This window comes from Glandiceps talaboti, chromosome 21, assembly GCF_964340395.1.
Source record: "Glandiceps talaboti chromosome 21, keGlaTala1.1, whole genome shotgun sequence".
NCBI classification, from domain to species: domain Eukaryota; kingdom Metazoa; phylum Hemichordata; class Enteropneusta; family Spengelidae; genus Glandiceps; species Glandiceps talaboti.
The window spans coordinates 6,217,230-6,244,537 of record NC_135569.1 but is presented as its reverse complement, the minus strand read 5'-3'; the positions used below and the strand labels follow the sequence as shown (position 1 = coordinate 6,244,537).

The 27,308-nt window shown below is 33.7% G+C and overlaps 1 long non-coding RNA gene across 1 annotated transcript; it reads right to left on the bottom strand.

The window, feature by feature from the left end:
• Positions 1–2,669: 2,669 nt before the first annotated feature.
• Positions 2,670–27,308, bottom strand: LOC144451642 (uncharacterized). The gene is made up of 3 exons (XR_013482303.1): positions 27,091–27,308; positions 15,898–15,991; positions 2,670–3,423 (listed from the first exon to the last, which is right to left on the bottom strand). It is a non-coding gene; the product is annotated as an uncharacterized LOC144451642 (long non-coding RNA).

Below are 27,308 nucleotides of genomic sequence, written 5' to 3'. Positions count from 1 at the left end.
GTTTGACCTGTAAATGCCAACAACAATACTGTTAACCTGACGTTGCTCTCTTAATAAGGTGAAAGCTATGAGAGTTCTTGAATCCCTTTGAATTGAGATTTGCTAAGTCTCCAGTTTTCATTTCTGTTTTGGACCACCGCGTTAAACAGAATAAATCTCATGTTAATGACAGTTGTGACTTTCACTGGTAAAATATTTCGTTTATAAATACTTATTCTTTAAAATTAGTCTAGTATATATTACAGGTTTACATGATAGGTTTCCTAGGAATCAACCTTGTAAATCTAAAATTTCGAATCCAATTATTTTTTTCAAGACACAACGGAAATAAATCATGCCAAAAGTAGAGTATATCACCGTTGAGCTAAATTGAAAACCCACCAGACATTTCGTTTTCACCTAATAAAACCAAAAAAGTTATTTGTTACTGAAAACTTGAGAGATTTTCATTGACTGAAATGAAACACGCTGCTTTGGTATTCCTTCTCTTATTGATCTCTATGGCAACAGCAGGCATAGCAGAAGATAAAACAAAAACGACTCCTTTTGCGTTGCTTGCCAAGTAAATGTCAGCCAATATGGAACCCATTAGAGAACTCTTGCCGGGGGCGAAAACATCAAATTTTACTCCGGTATGTCATGTAACGTTGTATGTAATCTTATGTGAAGTCCGATCAGTTTTTCCTTTTTTACATTCTCATTGAATTAGTGTTGACCTCATGAAATTCTTTATTCACCCTTGTTCATAAATTTTCTGAATTTACCTTCCCCTGTTATAACCAGCAATAAATCACAACACTTTGGTCGGTGACCATGACGCAGAAACAGATTGTGTTATGGCTAAGAAACAACCACTATTGCATATTACCATTAGTGACAAGGTATTAATCATATTTAGTCAATTCCTGAAAATATCACATATTAAACTTAAAGGAAATTAAAGTAACAGCAGTATGTTGCTGTGTCTATTTCAGAACTACTAAGGACTAAGAGTGGTTGTCAGACGATGACAGAAGTTTAAGGTTAAGCTGACAATTATTGGCATGCTGTTCAAAAAGCTTAACGGACATAACCTCTATGACCTGTGTCACTATTTCAAAAATTGCTTCTTCATTTATTTAACAGTATTCGTCAGTCTTTCGCCCTTGCGAAATTTAACAAATAACGTATATGCGTATGTACATATTCAGATACACGTGCATGTATGTGTGTATGTGTGTTTTTGTGTATGTATGTACGTATGTATGTATGTATGTATGTATGTATGTATGTATATATGTGTGTGTGTTTGTGTGCATGTATGTATGTATGTATGTATGTATGTATGTATGTATGTATGCATGTATGTATGTGTGTATGTATGTATGTATGTATGTATGTATGTATGTATGTATGTATGTATGTATGTATATATGTGTGTGTATGTTTGTGTGCATGTATGTATGTGTGTGTGTATGTATGTATGTATGTATGTATGTATGTATGTATGTATGTATGTATGTGTGTGTGTATGTATGTGTGTGTGGGGGGTGTCTATGGACATCTTAACCTGAGACAATCGAAGTGCAAGGATTATTACCAAATCAAGGCGATCATGATTTTACTTGAGGCAACGAATTGTAGAATGGAATGCAATGTTGATAGTATTCATAAATGCTAACATTTTGTGATGCCATATTGGATGTTGCACCAAAATTTATCTAGAACGATAACTTCATTAGTATTCACACTGAGTGCTGCAAGAGGTTAAAGGTCACAAATATATCTCAACAATAAATTATTCTTTCTTTTCGCCAGAAGATAGACGTTCTCTTTTTGTTTGCAGGGATTTTTTTTTCTTTTCGAGAATTTTCTAAAATGGTTACAGTTAGGCCATTAAAGTAATAAAGAATCTCTCAGAGGCACAAACGAAGTAACTATATAACAGCGGAAGTATCCATTAATAAGGTACCATGCCTTGAGCAATTAACACGAATCATGGGGGAGCATTTGTCGCCACCTGCACACGTGTAGTTGTGGGAGGAAAATGATTTAATTTAGTAGCCCCAGCGCTTTCCAAACTACTTACACATATTTCTTTCATTCACTTATGACATTAGTTCAGAACTTTCAACATTGCTTTTCAGATATAATTCAATATACCATAGTAATAACATTGCAAAACTCCTGTCCACCTGTATCGAATTGTGAAAGACATTTATTGATCGATTGATCATTTCTTCTGATGCAAACCGAACTGAAAATAAAACTTTTCTATTTCCCATGTTACAATTTATGTCGTTACTGAAAAACGACTATTTACAAAAATGAGTAAATGTACATAGACACACATACTCATACATACATACATACATACATACATACATACATACATACATACATACATACATACGCACGCACGCACGCACACACACACACACACACACACACATACATACATACATACATACATACATACATACATACATACATACATACATACATACACCTACCTACCTATCTACCAACCTACATACATACATACATACATACATACACACACACACACACACACATACATACATACATACATACATACATACATACATACATACATACATACATATTGAGATTATCAAACTGTGAGTAATCGAACGCTTAAAATAGTTACTTTTATTCCTCTATAATTCGAATTATTTATGGATACAGAAACTTATGACCACGAAAATAAAAATTACATGTCTAGTACACTTAAAATGTGTAGTACAGCATAATAATAATTACAGCCCATAGTGATATTTCAAAATAAGAGTTGTCTAACATGAGTGGATCTGATCTGTGGCACTATGAGGTTTCAAACTAAATCACCAACACTATTCGTGTTTCAAGAACTATGTCGAAAGAAACTCTCACAAAAAATCTACCAACAATGTCAACGAGTTTTATGCACTGGATTAATATACTAATCTAAGAGAATTAACTTTGTGAAAATTGACTGGATTAATACGATATCCAGTTCAGCAAGTACACGTCAGCAACTAAAGGTTCATCAGTGAAAGATTACGAGTGAGATAGATAGATAGATTGATAGATAGATAGATAGATAGGTAGGTAGGTAGATAGATAGATAGATGTGAATTCGGATAAACTTTCATTACGCTAGAAAAGAAAGACGTATAAAAGAAACTCAAAAAAGTGTACGACATATCTTACACACGAATTGCACTGACAAGAGGATCATAAGAAAGATTTCTTTCAAGAAGTTATTGATTTTTAATTATTTTGATGATTTGTCCATCTTCCAAATCATTTCACATTTCTTGATTAATATTGTCAAGACTAGTCAGGGTTCGGCATTCATACTCTCACTACTCTGTTGGTTTTCGACGTTCAGTTACCAGCATATGTTTTTCCAAAAGAGACGACAGGCGTCGGGGGATGGTCCTGTAACAAAATAAGAAGATAAATACTAAGTTAAGTTTAACTGGGGCAGTTAAGCAATTATTTGGTACTTAGGTTTATGCGTATCTGCCAGTATGCTCCTGTGTTTGTAATAGTGTGTATGTGTGTGTGTGTCTTAGTGTGTGTGTGTGTGTGTGTGTGTATCTATGTATGTATGTCTCTCTGTCTGTCTGTCCGCCCGTCTGTCTGTCCGTCTGTCTCTCTGTATGTCTATACATTTTCATCTCAGTCTCTATTTGTGTTAATGGTTGTGAAACTGGTCCTGATTTCTCAGTAAAGCACAACATGTAAACGTTATGACAACAAAGACTGGCAGTAAATGAGAAGACACAGAAGACGATCTCTCATCATAGAAGATAGTGAAAGTTTTGTATTTATATATCTGTCTGCTGAAACCATCAGTGTAGTCCCATTCCTCTCCAATTAATATTTTCAAATCGGGCTCCCCTTCAAGCATTCATTCCAATGTGTGGCTACATCAATTGGGCTGATTATTCTTTTCATTTGATCGCTACAATAAAGTTATCCCACACTATGGGTGCATGTAGAGTCACAAATGGCCAATAACAAGTGTGCAGCGTCATCATTCTACAATGACGTACATAGTTCGTGTTGAAATGTTTACGAGTACTGTCATGTAATAACGCTGAATTCAAAGAGGATACGCTCTCCAAAAAAAGTAGTGATTAACTAAGTCAACAACATTCAAAGCTGTCAACATGAAAACACCAATTCTTAAAAACATTGCTTGCGTAAGTAAATGCAACCATGACGTGGAAGTGAATTTGCATATATTATGATGTCATTGATAAATGCAAATCAGTGACGCATCGCGCATAATCCACATGTTTCAAAACATGAATACATCCCATGTCTGACACCGGTGTGTCAAATTTTAATTACACTGAGTTATGATCGTTGGAAATCGAAATCGTAAAAAGTATTACAGAACGGACACGCTGCTTCCTACCTCTAAGAATGTTGTCACTTTAATCATATTCACGATCAGCTATAAGTATTTATTTGATGGATGTTACTTCAACGATTATTTATTATCATGATAGATTACTCAATGCGAATTCACAGCACATAATAGTTCAAACGTGTTGTACCAAGAAATGGCATACATACATACATACATACATACATACATACATACATACATACATACATACATACATACATATGTTGTGTTTAAATCTACACTGTCAAGTTTATTTCAAGTTATAGAATTAGCTCCACACAACAGCGACAAACCACCTACTATAGTTAACACATGATGACGTTGACCAAGAACACAACGAACGCAACTACTGAATCGAATTTACGCCCTCGAGTTTTATCAATGTGTGTCAATGAAATGACTGATAATGAGACGAAAGTTGCGTTGACATTAGAGAACATCAGAGCTGCTGACATAAAATTGACCATGTCTGTGTTCGTAACTTAATGCAGGGCAAAAAGCTCAACAAATGTGTAAAATGTTTGTGATTGTACGTATAGTAACAAATATTCTACATATTTATTAATCTTCTGCAATTTATTGAGTTACAACAGGGACTTGACATATCTTGTTTCCCATCAATTTTTCATGTAGGAAGTCATTATAATTTTTTTTAAATATAAATCAAATCAAAAGTAAATACCAAATCATCCATATGGCTGCTTTAACGGGTTGGCTCTTGGGACTATATAGTATGTGTAGAAAATGAACAATGGTTTTAAAGAATTTCTTCTTGCATTGTTTTTAATTTATAGTTTTAGCAAGTATCTCTATAAACTAGATCACAATTCTTCGTATGCATCCAATCAAAATAAATTCATTTTTTGTGTTATTATTTTTTTTTAAATTCATTTTATCTCATCTATATACCAGTACTAATATGACTATGAATGTCAGAGATCACATCAATTTTGCTTATATTGTGTCGCTAATAGATTTGTTTAATGATAATTTTCGCAGGGGAAAAGAACATTCAAATCGGCGCATTGTTTTACTCGTTATCGCATATTCTCGTTTCCTTTTAGGACAGCAAAATGATATATCATTATTAATATTCGATAGCACGATCATGAATTGGATGGAAAATAATAGGGCAACTAATGAATTAGAAAATTGAGCAAACAATTTCTCTCGTTAATACTTTGAGCTTTACCTTGCATTAGGCAAAAACAGTTAGAACAAACATATTGAAAATGTCAATGAAAACATCTATCATTTAAACTTTGCATACCGTAGTATGGATACAAATCTTAATTGAAGTGACCATATGGATACCCAATCCTCATCAATGTGGCCACTTTAATCTGGTTCTACTATTTTGTTTAAAAAACCAATAGCCCTTCAGCACTCAGCCGTATCAAAGATTATATCATTCATTCTCTCAAACCTTAGTGAAATTCAAGAAAAAAATGAGGTGTCGCCACTAGATTGTTTTAAATAGACTTCAAAATTATATCAAAATTAGCCATTTTTACAATCCAATATGGCCGTCGGATACTGTGTTCCAATATGGCCGTTGGATACTGTGTTCCAATATGGCCGTCGGATACTGTGTTCCAATATGGCCGTCAGATACTATGTTCCTATATGGGAGAATAAACGACTGTTGATTTCCTTGAAACTAGTGTGATGGATCCCCAAATCTCTTTCAGTTTTTGAAAAAGAACCTCCAGGAACAAGTTTCCATATGGCAAAGTTTGGAGAGGTGTATTTATGATTTAGATTTTCTGGACCATTAATTCCTGAGGTGTATGTTACCATAAAGTGGAACACCAATCCAGGAAATGAAGTCATTCTCATAAACTGTGAATTTTCTGGAGTCAGTTTATAATTTTCACCTACAATATCTTGCGATTTCAGAAAAAAACATCAAATTGATCGTGTGCCTTTATAGGGTCTCTTTGCTGTGGGACATTGCATCATGGTTGTCAGCAGCAATATTCAATTTGCACAATGAATATTCATGATATATTTTACTCTGAAGGGTATAGGCACTCAAAACTCGTGAATATTCAGTGTTTCAAAATAACATAATTTTACAAACTCAATCGACGAGCTTTGTCGAATGACTCGTGCGTCCTAAACGATAGCGGAAGTCACGTATTTTGTTATGTACTATTTCCCCCAGACTATCTGAGCCCTCAACGACGAGAGTCTAGGTAATAACCGAGTAACATAGCTATCTTTAATAGAAAATGTCTTTATGTACAGATTGTGGAAGAAAATGTAAGGTAGCGAGTTTGATATTTGTTTTATCTTAAACTGGTTCAGACCAGAATGATACATCACTGTCTATTCATACATGCACCAGGTGATTGTTTCAGGATATCGCTTGATATTTGAACTGAAAACTTTGATGTTAAATCCTATTATACCATGTACAAGACAAGTTGAAGAAAACATATTGAATATATACTCTGGTCGTTCTACGTCACGACAACGCAAGTCTATACTATGTCACAACAAAGCGTGTCTACGTCACTGGTTATGCTGTTTTCGAAATAGGAGTCAAAACGTTCCAATCGCCATTACTTTCCCCTATCTTTCTTTGATATTCATGGCGCTGGTATAATCGTTATTCTCCCATAATTTTCTTCATTTAGCAGGAAAATATTCGTGACTTAAAGGCTTTGACACTATTCGTCTAGTTACTCACAATGACAAAGCTCCCTTAGGTCACGAGTATTATCGGTGGATGACCGAAGACATATATTTGGGAATAACATGGATAATTATAACATGAGTAGTGCATTTATTGTCTGATTTTCGGAGATATGTTATGTATTGAACCGTTGCTATAATTATGCAAGCATTTGAGAGGGAAATGTACTTTTTGATATAAGATAATAAGATAAGATCAAATACTTGCAAGTTGAGGAAATCTCGACTTTATTTATTAGTTAATGTAAATGAAGTACAGCTGAGGTAATACTTCATATCTATAGTTATTAGCTCTTGTTGTAAGTCATAGGATTTGATGATTCTGAAGTGAGTTGTCATGTGGATTTAGATTAATACAGATATATATATGCCAATCATTTTCTGTGACGTCATCATTTTTTGAAGCTGCACTAGTTTTAAACTGCTCTAAGATGTTAGAATTGTTTAAACTACTCTATTAAATATGACCTATTCGTAATATTGTATACACTGGGCAAGATTGAATAACCTGCGGGTACGCGTATTTCTGTTTCTGTCCACATTATGATACTAAAGATCCGATACAAATGTGTGGGTGGGGGGGGGGGAGTTGAGGGGAGGGAGTCCATATCCAAAATCAGCGCCACCAGCATTATCACGATTTCAACCGGTTAACGTACTACTTATAGCTACAATCGACTTCCAATTAAAATGTACAAAGTATATTTGTTTTTACAATTAATATATTGTAGATAGGTTACTCAAGTTACGGCTAGTGCAGCTTTAGTGTGATTCTAGACTTCCACAAACAGGTGAAACTGTGATAAAAGTGATAGAAGTTCTTTACACATACGTTGTCTGTTGATGTGTGTGTGTGTGTGTGTGTGTGTGTGTATATATATATATATATATATATATATATATATATATATATATATATATATATATATATATATATATATATATATATATATATATAAAGAGGGGAAAGTGGAAACAGAAGTACATAACACAGAGGTACGACGCACGAAACGGAATCTACCAGTTGACGTGTTAGCTCATAACCCGTCTACGTTGCTAGATTGTATACTATACTAACGCTTGTTCTACCTACCAGCTTGTTATTGTACTATAAGTTACATCAAGAAGATAATATACTACTTCAAAATATCCCTATAAGGTGATTGGTCACAATGTGAAATGATTTCATTGAAATATAAAGTGAAATTGATAGTGCTAATATTATGTGAACCTAGATAGACAGACAGACAGACAGACAGACAGACAGACAGACAGACAGACAGACAGACAGACAGACAGACAGCATGCAGGCAGGCAGACGATGTATGTACATACATACATACATACATACATACATACATACATACATACATACATACATACATACATACATACATACATACATACATACATACATACATACATACATACATACATTTATACACGTACGTACATACAAATATTCTGATAATGGTTCTTTGTGGTGTCACCAAATTATCCAGTTTGAATGGCTGCAATGGCAAGCTGGTCGTTACATCCAGTGCTAACATAGTCACAGATATAAAACGTCATTGACAGTCTACAGGGAAATTTGAGTTTGACTCCCACACGTTTCTCCTTTCTTTCCCTTTCCCCCAATTATATCTGTGTATATGTATTAGCTCTCGTATGGGCTTAATAGGTTATTGAATATTAGCAATTATAAACACACTTACTTGTATTGGGACTTAATTTGATACCCCATTCAATATAGTCACAATCATTTGTAACAAAACATACGCAAATTCTTTATAAAATGTCTTCAACTTCATCTGTAGAAGGTTGTCTTGTAAAACTCAAGAATTATACGCATACGAATTAAATTTAGTTATATAATCACAACGTGAAAAGCTGTTTTTATCTTTGAATTGAATTAATCGAAAGAGGTGAAAGTGACGTCATTTGACAATTACAGTTTTTGCCTTTGTGACGATGACCATGATGTAATCAGTTTAGTACGACATAGATCCTTGACAAAACATTGTTCTTCTTCTCCAGACGTTAAACAATTTCAAACGTTTCCACAATGATGATTGTCGTTTCTTGAATAGTGGCATTGACGAACATTTTTTTGAAAACTTAATAGATGATAGCGTTGAACCAAACTTATAGAAATTTCCATTGTACTGTGACTTTGAACAGTTGTCATTGAAATATACCTGTTACTGGTTCTAAGATGTATCACGCGTCTTCCTCTTCAACATCAATTCTGTACATGCAGGACGGGGGTGGGGTGCATGCGCGCTAAACAGGATGGTTGTCGTCTGACTGTAGCTTGAACCTACCCGTAATTCCCATCTACAATCGATTGAATCTAGTCTCTGTTCAGTTAATCTATACTCATTACTAAAGTTCAACTTGTCTTTCCATCATTTCACTATACAAATGTTATTTCAAATGTAATAAAGACAACAGCCTAAACGTAATTACATAAGCCACATCGTCCCACACATCTTCGAATCGGAAAATCGACTATCATCATCTATCTCGAAGGAAGTGACTGATGACAGCACTGCAAAATGGGGAGGAGTCTGTGAAAACAGACCAGGGGTAGATTTATCGCCACAATACTTCACAAACTTAAAAATGATAAAAGGGTATGTTGATGCAATCAACTCTAAAATTTATCAAAGCAATATACCAATTATGATTGTGTAAAATTTTAGCAATCTCAATTTTTTTTTCTGTTACAAAGTTCGATAAGATTGTTAGATACGAAATTGTATTAGTCGTGTGAGCAAGATATATTGATTGTTTTATTGACTGATAAAGTTTACGTTCTTTTCCTCTTTGCACATAAAACTTCCATTAACTATCTCCCACACTGTTATGGTTTCCACGTCCGATCCTTAAGAAAGATTATCAGGAAATAAATACCATAAAGAATACGTCATCATTTCAAACTCTCAAAAACTAGGTCTTTAAAGTTGTACTAGCTGCAAGTGGAACGTTTTCTGCAACTACTTCGTTCGATATAACGACTCATGTAATATCGCATAGTCTGAATCGTATTGTGTCACCTGTGGGTGAATATGTTTCTGTAGATGTATTCATAGTATGGTGCAAAATATTGCAATCAAACTGATTTTGGGGTACGCATTCTAAAACCGGAAGTACAATGCATTCACGGTTCATCCTGTTTCTGTACTCTTAATGGATATAATTACCCTCTAATCAACATATTTAGTGTCTAATTATTAGCAATTTAACAATTTCCATTCAATACATTGTTGATTGATTGATCGAAAAGAAATACTCAAGTTAAAACTAATGCAAGTTTAAAGCCACATACGATAATAATATTATTACCAGGTCGTAGTCTTCCACAGTATTAATATGAACACCGTTGTCATAGAAACCATTCAAATATACATAAATTTCAAACATAATTTATATTTCGAGGGGAACTAGCAAAGATATCTGTGTTGAATCTGGCTGTTAAGATGTCGAAAGCTGAAATGACTTTCCAAACCAGTTTATTTTATCAACATTTTCATTTTTACTGGAGGGCAATGTGCAACAATCTTCTCAATGCCTTGAATACTTCAAATCAACAAAGAGACTTGCTTGAAAGCGTCTCAAGTCAAACATATTTCTAAAAATCCAATTTATCAAACTAAAATATATACGATTGACATAAAATTGAGAAGAAAGAAACTTGTAATAGTTATAAGGGAATATTTAGGAATCTATAACAAATAATTGATAACTTAGGAAACAATTTCACTTTAGATAATTACATGTATAGAGGCCATGTCATCCTAATCACTGCATATTATGTACATATGCTGTTGAAAGATAACAATCAACATAGGTTTTTAGGGGGAATTACACAGTGTAAACTGAGAGCTTTATATACTAGGTAGAAAATAGTTATATAGTTGGCGTGTGTTAGGAATTGTCGAGTAAATATGACCTTAAAAGAGTACGTTTTCCAACTTTTAGACATTGTTTAATATGAGTTAACAACAATGATGAGCCGTTACTACAGAACCAGAGCAACTATAGCGACACAGTTTTTTATTTTACGCCCACGCACTTTTTTGTTACAATTTACATCAAACAAAATACACACACTGGTAGCGTAAACATATAAAAAAATTGCTACTTTTCATCTCACTGTGAACAGAAATCAACATCACCTTCGATGAAACAGGGAAGATTCAAATACAAAGCCTTTACGTGTGGTTCTAAGTGAGGTAAAATGTAACATGTCATTTTCATGCGCCATATCAGTGACTGTCTTTTGCTTTATGTAATTTGTGACAAAAAAAACGTTGTGTGAGACATAACAAACATCGTGTCTCCTAATTGAAACCCTATAGTCACTCTGGTTTAGTAGTAATGAGTTGTACTGTACAACATATTTTTCGTATGGCGCGCATAGCATTATCAATACTGAAATTTCATCAATGATTATGTCTGCATGTATTGTTTGCTTCTTCGAGAAGTTGCCATTGGTTACAATGATTGTGTCTGAGTGTGTTTAAAGCCGCAGTATTTTCTTTTCTTTTTTTACAAATACAGTGCATTGTGTCGAGTCACAATCACTAAAATAAGTTCTTAGCTATTCCTTGTTCTGACCACGATGTTGAATTTGTCTCATTTGCATGGCGCCAGTGTTCACTTGGAGGAAAATGTCTTTCGTAAATCATGTACATTTCTTCCCAGAAATAAAGTTTGATTAAGCGTCCCAAGTTACGGGCAAGGTTTTCGTTGCGTGGGACCCCGAGGCACGAGTTTATGAATCGGACGACTGGGGATTAGATATGAATATGATTTTCTCTTGAAGTATAGTCTTTCTTGTTGTTAACAAGTACTGGAACTAAGGCAAGACCACGGTTCTCTCTGATAAAGCCATACGTAGAGGTCGCTATTCTGAAATTCTCGTTTTCCTTGTTGAGGCTAGTGGTCATATCTTTGTCTTTTTTCTTAAAGCGGCTATCACCAACATTTTACGACAAACATTTAGTCACTTTTGCTGGTTATTGTATGTCCTTATACTATATATTTTTGTATTTTAAATATAGCATCTCTGGTTCACTGTATTCTTTCAGAGGGCCCTAGAGAAGCTTGCCTTTCGACAACTGGATCAGGCTCTTTAAATAAATGATAATAATGAAAAATAAGTAAATGAATTTTTATCCTTTGGTGATTCAATCCACTCATGACACACGCGCATCCAAAAGGTGAGATTACGAAGTCAGTGTGGCCTAAAACAACATGATTATGGACTTCTGTCCAACGTCTATGCAGAAACAGTTTACTTCATCCTTTCATATTTACTTAAAGTGTATCAGTGGAAGACTTTCATTTTCTCTGAAAGTCGTGGTGTCCTTGCAATTTGGAAATATGGCACAACAATGGAACTAGATCTCCTTGAGTTTTCCAGTATTCACAATTGTCGATACCTTCATAAAACGTTATTCTTAAACCATAAATGAAATGATGTACAAGAGCATTGGCTACCATTTATTAATAATTGAATCGTATTAGTGTCTTTTACCCATCTCAGTTTTATTTATTGCATGTTACTTTAATGTAGCAAAATGATAGGATTGAATAGATTCATCCTTTTGGAGAGATAAATCTGAATACTTGAGTGATGTGTATGAAGGCGTCTGTTTTATAGAATCCAAACTGATGGACGCGTTGATTCTTAGAAGATCACTATCTTCACTTCTACATTTGTGATTGATCAATTTCAAATATCACTTATGATGAAAAAGAAAACCCTTCCTTTTATTAATATTGAAATGAGGACATATATCTATTAATTCGTGTACGGTCTCTGTTCGTGAAGTAGTTCTCAGAATTCACGTTTATCAGTTTCATTTTACAATGCATACTTGAGCGGACATTCACTCTAATTCTTTCACGGGTCTTTAATTTTTTTTTATTTATTCTGCATGGTTAAAATGTTTGTGTTAAGAGATTCATTATGTTAAAACATTCCTAGTAACTTAAATTCATAACTATCCATCAAAATAAAACACATATATAGTTTTGACAAATGGCAACAACACGAAGCGTTAGGGGCGAGATCGAATAGTTCAATGTAGGAGAAAAACTGAATTCTTATGTTTAAGCCGCAGATCCCCCCCCCCTAACTAAATTGGCCAAAATTGAAAATTTAATGCTTTCAGACAGTTAATTTCAAATCTGTATAGTAGTATGTTGTGCTATGAATACAAAGCCAGTATGTAGTAGTACGTAGTGCTATGAATACAAAGCCAGTATGTAGTAGTATATAGTGGTGTGAATACAAAGCCAGTATGTAGTAGTACGTCGTGCTATGAATACAAAGCCAGTATGTAGTAGTATGTAGTACTATATGAATATAAAGCCAGTATGTAGTTAGTAAAGAGTAATTCTTTTATTGATACTTTACTGTATTTCAGTGCCATGCTTTTACATGCGGTGAAAATTCTTCCATTTCTCAGTTTGACCTTTTTAAGAAATATTTGTATTCAGGGGTACATTATAGATTTGTAGGATAAGAACTAAAATGGCTCCACCCTCCTCCCCCACCACCCTAAGGTATAAGAATTTAGGTTTTTTTAACTGTTAAGTTCGCCCCTTATTGTACTCATAACGTTTGATAAGATGTGCGTACTTTGATTGGTTTAAAAGCCAAGATATGCAAAAGTGAAGGTCTATGGACTGTGGCTTCACATCAAATGTAAATATCTACTCTCAAAGTCAAGTAACTTTTGATAAAAAGCTCGTAAACGCAGTTTGTGCCACGTTAATGAGATTTATCTCAATTTTATAAAGCTTCTCAATATTATAAGGAGTAACATTATAATATAATGCTATGGGTATATCGTCGTCGCTACCGCTTCGTCATTACGTTCACACCACGTGAAAATTTCACATTCAGGGCGAATGTGTACCCATATATTACTTCGCTTTTCTCCGTTAACCTCCCCCCCCCCCTCCAAATTAATTGTAATCAGTTCGAGAAGTGAGTTCCTAAGATAGGCTAAAGGTTGATTACTATTGTCACTGTGTATATACCGTCGCTATCGCGATTCAAGATCATTTGCTAACTTAATTGAATTAGATTCTGACCACATTGGTAGCGCTGATAGAAGAACTAGAAGTCGTAAGTTGACAAAATGAGAACCAAAAAACAAGTTTTTTATGTATATTATTGATAGCAAGTGTGATTAAACGAATAAGGTAGCAAAAGACTTCCAGTATTTCGATGTAATTTTATAGAATGCATCATGGAAATGCTGACGTCATGATATGAACTCATCGATAAAATCGCCTACGTAGATGAAGTATATCGCTTACTCAGACTTACACATGTGGCGCTCTATATATGCACCCACCTTAGTGAACAAAATGTGCAACCTCGCACGATCGTGTGTACGTGAGGGGAGGGTCATAACAGACTAGTTTCTATCCGAGAACTAAATTAGCAAAATCATTCTCAATTCTTTGCTGGAAGTAACTTCTTCATCTCTAACCTTACGCTTGAGGCTGACCAAATATGTGATGGCGGGTTTGTTGACATGTAAGAATAAGAAAGACAGTGCATATCCATATCCTTAGCACTTTATTCGTAGATTCACTGACTGCTAACGTCCTCTCCATTCTTAACGTCCTACACTACTTCATTTTATTCGTGTGTTTTTTTAAAGATAGATTTACACTTTGTTTGCAATAATCATTGTTTGCTAACGTTAACACCAGAAGGACATAATCACTATCTTGTCTACCCCTTGTTGACAGTCGCAAGTTTGATTGATTTTTGGCTTGCGCCCTCTTGAGTTCAGAACATCATTATATTTATTTTGTCGAAACGTCTGCAGAACATATATATATATATATATATATATATATATATATATATATATATATATATATATATATATATATATATATATATATATATATATATATATATATATATCAATTAATGGTGGTAGTTATATATCGGGCATTTGTTTGAATATGAAAAATAGAATTATGTGATGCTATTATTTGGTATGGGATGATGGGTTGTATTTTGTTGTCTCATAACACATGCAATTAACTGGTAAGAGACTCAAGTGAAGCTTGTATTCATTGTACAGAGTCTTTAATTATGTGGTTCTTTGTACACCTTACTTATATGATCGGACTTCATGGAGAGATGTTTGATCATGGCCATGTATGAGGGCGCTAGATATATCTCGTGTCAAATTTGATGATGCTACGTCCTCAGAACGTTTGGAATTCTGCGAGAGCCGAAAAGTCGAACGAAAGGGTGTTTTCAGGAAAGCTATCAAACTGTCTGTCAATGTCATGGCCATTATTTTTTACCTGTTCCTGGCACTAAAATTGCCTGCGATTTCTCTACGACTATTAAGTACTGGTACATGGCAGAGCATAAATCATCTTTCAACTCTAGATAGCGGACATGCACAACACAGTAACTCAATGTGGTCCGATTCTCAAGCAATTCCGTGTTCTTTATAAAGGCAGGGTCGGATATAAGAAATGGCGTTTAAGATTCTCCCACTTGATTGTTTATTGAATGCTAGTATCAATATGTTATGTTATTTTTTGAAAAGTGAACTCAAATTCTGGATTCGACTTCTATATTTTATGTGTTGAATCGGATAAGTGCGTTATTTAGATAATCCTGAGATGAAACAACAATGTAATACCAGATAGACTACAGCGATGTGAAACCAGTCTTTAGTAGAATTCGTTGCAAGATAGTGGACGAAAATGCGAAGTGAAATGTCATCACTTACCCCTCTTTGCTGGATACAGTTTATCACCTGCTAAGACTTTCCCTGATGGTTTTAAATATTTTGTGACCACTTGTCTGAAGATTTCTTTTAAAATCTGTAAACAAAAAAAAGAAAGTATTGCTCAGGTTAGTGATGTGAGGGCGCTGTTTCACAATACCGACACTGGCACTCTGATTTCTGATACACATAAGTTGATTCAGTCAACACAAGGGACATCACGAACAGAGATTGCTTGTCACGGAACAGTAGCACGATTTGTGAATTGTTCAATTGCCCTAGTGGGATTAATTAATCACGTCATTTCTTTTAGATAAAGTCAAAAATATAATCGATGAGTAACGAGAAAAAAATATCTGATGCTATGTAAACTCTCTTTGACCACTGTGTGCCATTCTCATTATCAGGGTGTATGAACTCTCTCTGTCTGTCTGTCTGTCTCTCTGTCTGTCTCTCTATCTCTCTGTCTCTCTCTCTGTCTCTGTCTCTGCCTCTGTCTCTGTCTATCTGTATGTCTGTCTGTCTGTCTGTCCGTCTGTCTCTCTCTCTCTCTCTCTCTCTATCTATCTCTCTCTCTCTCTCTCTAAGACGCTCTCTCACAGAAAAACGTAACTAATTAAATTTTCATAAATAATAACAATTACACTAAATATAGCTTTGACATCGGCGACTAGAAGACGCACGGTGATTACGTCATGCTTTTTATCACGTGTTCTCAAATGACGTCATATTGATATCACGTGACTATTCTCTGATTACATATTTCTCAATTGACGTATATTGCAAATTATATACCCATAAGGGCGTCCGTCTCTTCCGTTAATTATAACTGTCATTTCAACTTATAGTATACTATTGGAGTCTTAATCTGTAGTAGGTGAGGAAGACATTACAGTTTCAAATCAAATTTTTAGGCAGTAAAAGTCCACAATTGTTTAGTTGTAATATGTTTAGCAAATTATTAAAAATAACCAAAACCCATGGCAACGCTGATATTTTAGATCGATAGTTATATGTCTAAAACACATCCTACCATACTTTGTACGTCACTCCTGACGATCTCTGTATCCCACAACGTACAGTATACTACTTTTAATCAAAAGTGCGCAGCGCACACCGTAGAAAATTACTACTGTTCCCTTCTCAAATTCCGTATCCGGCAATCCAAGAAGCTTTTTAGCTGAAAGACATTCTTTTCGGCTAGTTCGGAAATGAGAATGATACAATTTTGTTACAATTAATTATAATTTGAATTGAGTACATTCACACACAACGGAAATGCCTTATCGGCACACCTGCGTGTCATTATTCATATATCGAACTGTGATAATACTCGTCATTCAGAAATATTGGCGGTACTCTCTTCTTCCGCAGTACGACCTGTCGTATCAATGTACCATCTGTTGTTGCATGTCTTTTATTTTAAACTGTAAGGGTGGAATTGAAGACTATGTATCCTTTTCAACAGGATGTACACAAAATTACGTTCAGGAAAGGGCCTGTGGATAGTAAATAATCTGGTACAATTGTTGATTGTCGAATGACAGTTTTGTTTGTGGCTTGAATGCAACTTCCAACTTCAGATTTGCATCGAATATTAAACGGAAGCATTTACAACATAAAACACATATTCAATATCTAAATTCATGTGTATTTCATTGTTGAAGTTTTGTCACCTGTAAAGCAGAAACTTGATATGGATTTTGCATTATAGACGTAAAGTTGTGATCTGTCTTAGAAATGAATATCCGCCTACAATTTCTGACTTTTTAATCTTTAATAATATTCCCTGTTTATTTAAAATTTAAATAAAACAGATATGCAAATTGTTCATCGTATGTTAGCAAACAAGCTTACTTCCATGCATGAGAAATAAACCATTTTCAATAATACTAGAAACGCTGGTAGATTTACAGACCACGATGAACATTTTAACTTACTTGCAATTGTTTATAATCTATTTTTGTGGAAACGTTTGCAGTGAACCAGCAAAATTTGAAGGCTGCAGAAGAGTGGTCTTGATTACTGGTATTCGTTTCCGGTCATACAATACAAGAGAACGGTTCCGTACATTTAAAATAGACTTTGTTAATATACAAGGTAGATGGTACGTACGCATGCGTACATTATTATTCAAAAATTACCAAATCAATCAACATGAAAGAAAAATGAATACAAATAACATAGAATGCAGTTGTACAACAAAGGCATCCATAGTTTCAAAATTATCACCATGGACCATTAAGCGACTGAGTCGATTTTGGGAAAACTCAAATTTGTTTTTAAAAATGTGTGTGTATTTGTGCCTTGTCCTTGACGTCCACACCGCACCGCAGCAGTTTACTTATGTTAGCGTTAGTTGTGTGGGTTCCATCTGTCAGCATGTGTATTGATGTAAACTAATACAGACGGCAGAAATGTAAAGTGCCCGGTGTGGAAGGACTTAGAACTCACGTGTCAGAAGCTGTTTTTTTTTCTTTTAAAGACGAAAATCTTATAAAAACGTAATTTATAAAAGTCATTGTTAGCGTATTTTATGTTATTCAATTAGGGCTTTTCGGCTGAAATTATGAATATGTGATAATCTTTCAAATTGTTTCAAAAAGACCTGAAAACTTTTTTTTTTATTTTACCAGGAATAACTCCCAGTAACATCCAACTAAAGTATTAAAATAATATTTTAGTAAGTGTGAATATACTATATTAGCATAAATGAATATTCATAACTCTACACCTATAGCTAGTACTACAAAGGTAAAGGTAGAGGACGTTATATTCTGTAAGCATTACGGCCTTTCGTTTTCTCCAGACTTTGCCGAGTGACTAGAAACAAATCAATGAAAAACGAAAGGTCGAACTGTCCTAAACCTCTAAGTACAGAGCTTATCATATATATATATATATGAAGCTGCCCATGCTATTGTCTAGGTGTAACTAAAATAGATTTGTCCAAGGAAAAAACAGGTACATGTTATGTTATGTTATGTTAAAAGTGACTGTAGATTCATGGTGACCACAAATCGTACCATATGGGTTTTTTAGAAGTTTTAAAAATACAGACAAAATAGACATACATACATACATACATACATACATACATACATACATACATACATACATACATACATACATACATACATACATACATACATACATACACACACACACACACATACATACATACATACATACATACATACATACATACATACATACATACATACATACATACATACATACATACATACATACATACACTATGTATTTTCAAGCTATGTCAAGAAATTATGGATTGATTAAAATAACCTTTTTTACTAAGATTGCCTATAAAGGCCAATTGATGCAATTTGAGGGACATCAAAATACTGTATATGTGCACTGACAACCATAAAACCGGAAAATGAATTGTTTGTCTGATAAACAGAATTCGAAATAACAGAAAAGACCTGTATGTTAAGCTGTGCATGTTGATATACATTTTCATGTCCTTTGAAAAATGTTATCATTTTTTACGCAGTAAAATGTTATGAACGATGGTTAATTAATCTGTGACATTAGTTGTCTTGCTAAACAGTATACTTATACACGATTAACATATTGGATTTCATTATTTCTGAATAAAAACACTAAACATATTCTCCCCACTAAATGCAGTGCAATTTTAGTGGCCTGTAACCCTCAAAGATGATACCGGTATAGTTCTTGGCAATATTACAATTTAGCGTTATGGCAATTGAGATTCATATTGGTATATCGAAGCTGGTATTTCATGAACCCCCTGATATGCAGTCCTAGCATGGTGCTGTGATTTCAAGTACACGATGAGAGTTTGATAGTTTTTTCATCTTTGGATGCATTTCTGATATTACACGATTCTACTTAATATAACATCAATGTCTGACATTTTATGCAATGTCAATATGATACCGGTGTTCTGTTTTGTCACCTGTACACAGAGCCGTTTCGTACCACTTTACCATACAATGTTAATTTCGGATGTGGGTGGATGTTTCTAATAAATAATATATTGTTGAACTGATAGATGCATGAACTGATAGATGCATCGTTATGCTTTTGTATGTGTATTAGATTGATAGACCGACATCAATGCATACTTCTAAACAAAAAAAAGCTGTGTCCAGCAGGCTGTTCGCAGCTCTACTGTGATTGCTCAATGTGTGTTTGTTTTAGATTACTCAGTTTGGAGTTGTTTTTGTACCAGGTTTTCTCTCATATTGGATTAACGATTCTGTAATGCGAATATATAAAACGGATTGTTCATTAAGAAAGGAGTAAAATAGGCGAAAAGTCTAATATGATTATCAAATATACATATATATATATATATATATATATATATATATATATATATATATATATATATATATATATATATATATATATATATATATATATATATATATATATATATATATATATAATAACATCAATGTATATATATATAATATGATAAAAACAATTATAGTTTCCATAGTGTATAGATAGCAAATCGTTTTAAGTCACTCCCGGGAAACACAGGTGACATACAATAATAAAAAATACCCACAATAATAAATATAAAAGGAAATAAAGAAAATAACACAACGATACTGGCTAAAAATATAGACATTGTGACATTGCTTATCAACAGCAAGGTAAGAAAACAAAAATAACAGTAGGAGAAGATAAAAACTCTAAGACAACATGGAAGTTTACAATTAAAGTTTTCTAGAATTTAAAACTGAAATTGCTGATGGAATAAAGAACTTGTATAGAAATATGTGTTCCTTTGGTATGCGGAATCTGCGACTAGAGTGATTTTTTTTTCAAAATGAGGAATAAGGGGACGTGAACTGCCGGGAGGAATCTAATGTGTTATCCCCGTGATAGAATTATGACATGTACGTGTATTGTCAAATTTGAGAGCATTTAAGCATATTGTACTTGCTTAGATGCATTATAGTATATAATAAATTGTGTGAAACCCAAATGTAAACTCAATTACATAAAATGTCCTGTTGTGATTACTTAGTCTTTATAAACCAGGGATTAGTAGCTGGATGATAGAAAAAACTTATACCCCCTTCTATGTTAGTGAAACAAATTTTATTAAAATTCCACCATATAGTTGACTTTGTGTTTCGCATGACTTTATGAAAACGTACGTTTCCATTAAACCCACTAAATGAATTTGCAAGAGCTTTTCTTTTCCACAATCGATCAATTCACTGTCCCAAAAGTAAACATCGAAAAGTTAACATCAGGTGCAGTCCATAGGCGCAGTACAACAAATGGGTAATAAAAGTCTATAAATAATTCTCAGATAGACGGAATGAAATGTGGTGAATCCTTAGAGGTCCATTGATCCCACCTCTCCTTATAATGACAATGTTAGCTGAAAGAATTTACAATGGTGTATTAAGTACTCACTTACTACTTAGTCGCCTAATAATACGATACGGTAAGGAATGTAATTCTGAGATTTGGCGCTAAGCTACCTTGTATAACACCAAACGTGTACGACAATTTTCGACTTCTGTTGTGAAATCCCAGAAGAGATAAGATGTATATGCTATTGATCATGATATGACGATGGTAGATAACAAACTACATTCCACCCACGAATAATAACATCTCTAGGGTCTACGCCGTTTTATTAGTATAACTGAACTGATAAGGTTCAGTAGTGCTATAGGCTGTCTGTTTGTGTGTGTGTGTGTGTGTGTGTGTGTGTGTGTGTGTGTAAACAACTTAAAGTCAAAATAACCGCTAGACAGATTGCCATAATATTTGGTGGGTATATTACTTTGGGTGTCTAGTTAGGAAATTGTTCAAATCAAAATGATCTTACCACAGATGTGTGATTTTGATCGAAAAATGTGAATTTTGGTCAGAAAATTTAAACTACTGGACAAATTGGTTTCAACTTCGGTGGGAACCTTCTTTGGGGTGTTTAGATTAAAAATTGTTCTTGACATGATGATCCCAAAAGTGATATGCAAATTAGGTCTAAAAATCTCGATTTTGGTCAAAAACATATATCTTGAAAACTGCATGGTGAATGGGGCAAAATCTTGGTGGGGTTGTTTCTGGAGTGTTCTGCAGTTATTGTTCAAATCATTTTGACCAAACTGGCCATAGCAACCGTGAAAATGTCCTCAGCAACAGTGAAATGATGATGCACACTACGAAGATAACAACAGGGATGGGTAGGTAAGGAATAAAGTTTTTTTTTTAATATATGCAAATATGCCTAGCAACAAGACCACGTCCATAGCAATGGCCAAATGATGGTTTATATTGCAAAGATGAAAACTGCGATGGGTAGGCAAGTGAATATAGATTCCAAAAATGTAAGCAAATATGCCTAGCAACAAGACTACGACCATAGCAACAGCCAAATACAGTTGTGCTACAACGCCATTGACGCTATTTTGTTAACAGGATGAGTCGTGCTGTTCTTGTCATTTATAGCTAAAAACTTTTGATCTGAGAGTAAAGCACTATTATCTCTCACTATTTCCTTGCACTATGCCAATGTACTTCACTTCAAGTGGGATGTCACCTTATGCCCTTCTAAAGGTACATGTAATTTGTGTTTAAAAGTTCAGCGAAATTAAAACATATTTTATCTCTAATTATCTTTGGAGACTCCATGGCGACCATTTTGCAAGTTGAGTTTGTTCTTTTCCTTGATGCATATTAGTATTTTTATTCATTAAGACAGTATGACTGTTAATGAGCAAAATCTAAAAGTTGAAATAATGTGACTAAAACTCTCTCTCTTCAATCACAACAGTGTTGTCATCTTACTGTACTCCAAACACCTGTTCATGCAAATTTACTCTGTATTATCCGAGTGTACATGAGTTGTGAACATATCTTGTCAGTTGTTAATTTATTCATATGTGTTTCGAGCAAGATAGAAGTCAAGAACCTACACAATTTTCCTAAAACCTGAATACCTCCTTATATAATGGATACATAGATTTGTAAGAATGCCAACTTAAAGGGTAATTTGTTCTGTTTCGAAGACATATTCCTATCGTGTCTGTGTATGACATATATGTAATTTGATCTCCCACTTCAATATCATATGCTGTTACAATATCTTGAAAAGGTGACCTTATATCTGACTTCAATATACGTATCTAGACGATGTCATTTGTTAGGTGTTACAGCAAATAGACAAATCTGATCTATTCAGATTGTTCATCACGATATATATATATATATATATATATATATATATATATATATATATATATATATATATATATATATATATTCAACTAAATATTATCTTTTGAATGTAACATAGTGACCAAAGATATATCATCACTGTATTAGCTAAATCGACCACATAGTCCGAAGCTCATGCTGTTGTTGTTAATCGTCAAATGTGTGCGTGGCTCACTTAACACTTACGATTCTACGTACTAGAGCGTAATAAGAATGAACAAATTTGTCTTAATCAAAAAATAGTATTATGGACTAGCAAAACTCTGAAATGTCTTAAATGAATTGAAAAAAGAATCGCTCATGACTCTTTCAAACGAACACAATGCCTTAAAAATTAAAAACACGGTTATCATTTCCTCAAAAATAGTTGTGTGAATTCATTGTTTAAAGGCAAATTTGGATCGGTATTGGACAGATATAGGGCATATCAAGCTAAGCTTGTAATTTACCAACTAATCTCAAACTCAACCCTCAAACTCATTATTTAGGGTCGACTGTTCGGCGAGAAAGGTCTCATTTTTATTCCTGCCATGGGAAGGGGAAACAACAAATATTTCTATGAAAACATCAAATCAACAACTGTTTTCCCAACTATCTGTTTCATGAATAAACAGGTCACAAATCTTGATTATATGCCCCATTTGCATATTATAGATTTGTACAAGTATGACTGCTTATCGTTTACAATCTTTAGATTCGAAAGGTCAACCATTTCAAAAGCTGCACTTAGCTAGTCAAGGCGAAAATGTCTTCCATATCATTCCAGTAAATCTTTCAATATACAGCGAGTGATAGGTAAATTTACTGATTAAAGTTTAATGTCTGTTTTAAAGTCAAATGATGGAATGTCTTTTCATTGGAACACCTGCATACACATTTCGCCTTTCACATTGTAAAGTTATATATGATGAGTATAATCAACAAAAATAACAATCTGTTACTTATTGATTTATCTATTTATTTAGCTATACATATCAAACACTTGTATTAGTGCGCTAGGCAAAGCTTCAAGATTACACTGATGAATAGGTAGAAGTTGCAATAAAAATGACAAAGCTATTAGAAATGGTGCATTAGATACAGTAACAAAACGATGGAGCTATCAAGAAACCGATTTCTCTCAGAAAAATGTTTCACTAATGGAAAATTGTTGCACTAGATAAAGTATCATTTGGATAGATTCAGCTGAGGTTATCATTTTGAAGTAGTAATAGTGCAACATTGTCTGTTTATACTCATTGATACAACTGATATTACCTTTACCCATGCAATGCAGTTTAGTCTTTATAGTGGCCATATGGACGAGAATTGGGTATTTATTTTGGAAAATAATTTTATAAAAACAACTTTACTATCTTTTTCTACTTGAAGAATCAATGTGAAATAACATAATCACATAATTTAGCATATGCACTAAGATTTTTACATTTCATGCTTATTTTTTTATTCGACAGATTTTAATAGATTCTTTCTTTAATGTGCTCGAGTGATTAAAAAGCCATTTATCATTTGGATACTATAAGCCAGTGATAATCCAACGGAAATCCATAAATTAAGTATATCCTTATCATATTAAGATCTAATATAAGAGGCATAAATCAACATTTCCCGTGAGGAAACCTTTTCATATCAAAGAATCAGGTCAATCCATGATTTCTCATTAATTACTTTTATACACTAAGCTTTGCAATTATTCACAGAAATTGTAATAAATCATTTGAACATGTCATCACCGATTTAATCATTCTATTTGTATAAATTATAAGTTATAGATTTATAGCCAGGATCATTTCGCGCGTTTATTTTTAAGTGGCCATATGGATGAGGAATAATGATTTATTTGCGATTTTTTACATTTATAACAATATGGGGGGGGTAGGGGTTCTTACTTGAGAATTTAATGTGAAATAACATATGACAAGTGCTTTTTTATAACTCAATAAATTGCAAAGGGTTAATAAATATGTGAAATTTTTGTTATTTTATATACAATTTCATAGATATAACATTTAGATGAACACTGTCTTTTACAGGACTGGTGTACGGATTGACATCATTTTTTGAATAACATATCGTCAGGTTTTGATACGTCTTTTTAAAAAAAAATATACACCGGTTATTTTATTATCTTTAGACTTGTTACACAAAACTTTAGAAAAGTAGATAAAGTTTTGATACAACAGTACGAAAAACGCAAACAGATTTTCTGTGAATTGTTGGTTAATGAATGAAACGTTGCCAGACGGCTAATTGAGATGAACCATTACCAGTTCATCTTCTCTTTCCACTCGAATGAAACAAAATAAAATGATGGCGCATACTAATTCTATAATAAAAATACTGATCTTGGCTATTTCAATATCTACAATGAAGTTAGAATTGTACAAATTCTCGATTTTTCAGATATTGTCCATTTGTCAGATTTTAAGTCACGGTTTGAAATAAAGTGATTTGCCATAACATTGGTTACAAATTAAAAGTGAGAAATGTGTGTAAAGATAGAAAAAATGTAAAGATACACACAATATTTGATTTTAACTTATTACATTTGCTCACTGCTTTTGTACACATTTGTGTCTATTAGGTTACAGTAGGAAAAACCTATTTGCCACAAGCATCAAAACTGTCGCAAATATAAATTTGGAAAAGTGTGTAAAGATAGGAAACAAAGTGAAGATATATATTTTAAAATCTTTATGTTCTATTGATTTTACATTGTTTGACATTTTGGTGGATTTTAAACCTTCAATATAATCCATTTGTGTCAAACACAGACAAAAACAAACAAAACAAAGAAATGTATCAAGACAATTACTATTTTCGATGATTTTATCAAGCCAATCATTTTGTACCATCTGTTTGCAACTTTGAGTTATTACAAGCCAAACACTTAATATTATTTTCCGAACTAAGAACAATAAATCGAATTTGAATGGAACGGGTTTTGTAAAATGGAAAATATTGGTTTAAACATCATTTTCCTAAATACTGCGAACGCTAACAGCTAAAGAAAGTAGCAAATTCATTCAATGTCGATATTAGGTGACTGTGTTACTAGAAAAATCCTAGCGAACTAGCGAATTTTGATGCAATCCTATCATGCGAGAATAACCGAACTTAACAATCTTACGAAAAGTCAGTCAAAATCTATGTGTTTTCGATACTTTAATTCAAGTGTGGCTACTCGAACAAACTTGATGTCTCGCTTAACCCTAATGTTGTTCGTAAGGAGAAAGTAATCGGACTCTAGAGATCCATAAAACTTATAAAATACTTAAGTCGTTTATTCTAACCGTTCACTTCAGACTGAAGTTTGAATAACAAATGAACACGCTTGTCCACTCGTGTTAGTCAGTTGTTATACTAACTTTACGTTTTGATAAGGGTTTGGGATAGCTTTGATATCGAACGATTTCTATACATTGGATTTCAAAAATGAACACTTTCGAAATGTGTTGTTATTCAAACTTTGCGTTTTTTTCATTTGCGATATAGACAGTATTTAGTTTCTTAACATGTTTTGTGGATACTGATATTAAAATCAACACATTCGTCAAGGTGTGTGATTAGGATATTTAAAATTTCATTTTTTTCAGTCATTCGCGGTTTATTCCGGTTAAGTTTCTTTCGTTCAATGTTTGAATGAAAAATAAACACACAGCCGTACAAGTAATTTAAGTTTGATTTAAACTTCGCCTTGTCTGACTTTAAACAATGTATTCAATATGTTCCTTTCTTGCTCTGATATTTTTAAAAAATGAACGCATTCGACCAGATGTGCGGTGAAAACTTTGCATTCTCAGTCGTTCGCACAATATACAGGACTCAACGTTCACGCCATAGGAATGGAAAATGCACACATTGTTCCAAGTGTGTGGTTTAGAGTGACTTAAAACAACGTTGCGTTTTCTCAATCATTTACGGTAATAACGATATCAAACAGATGCAACTTACCCGATCTTCTGTGTCTGTGTCTTCGAGATTCGTGTCATCTAGATCTGTGTACTGCTGTGCGGAGTTCTGTCCGAGTGAAAAACTATCGCAATAACCTATCGCACATAATGCTACAAGTAAAAAGCTAAGAACAATAACTATTTCTGACTTCATACTGTCTTCCTGCTATTCTGAAATTGCTTCTGATTCAAGTAACACACGACTTTCCTCTTGTATCT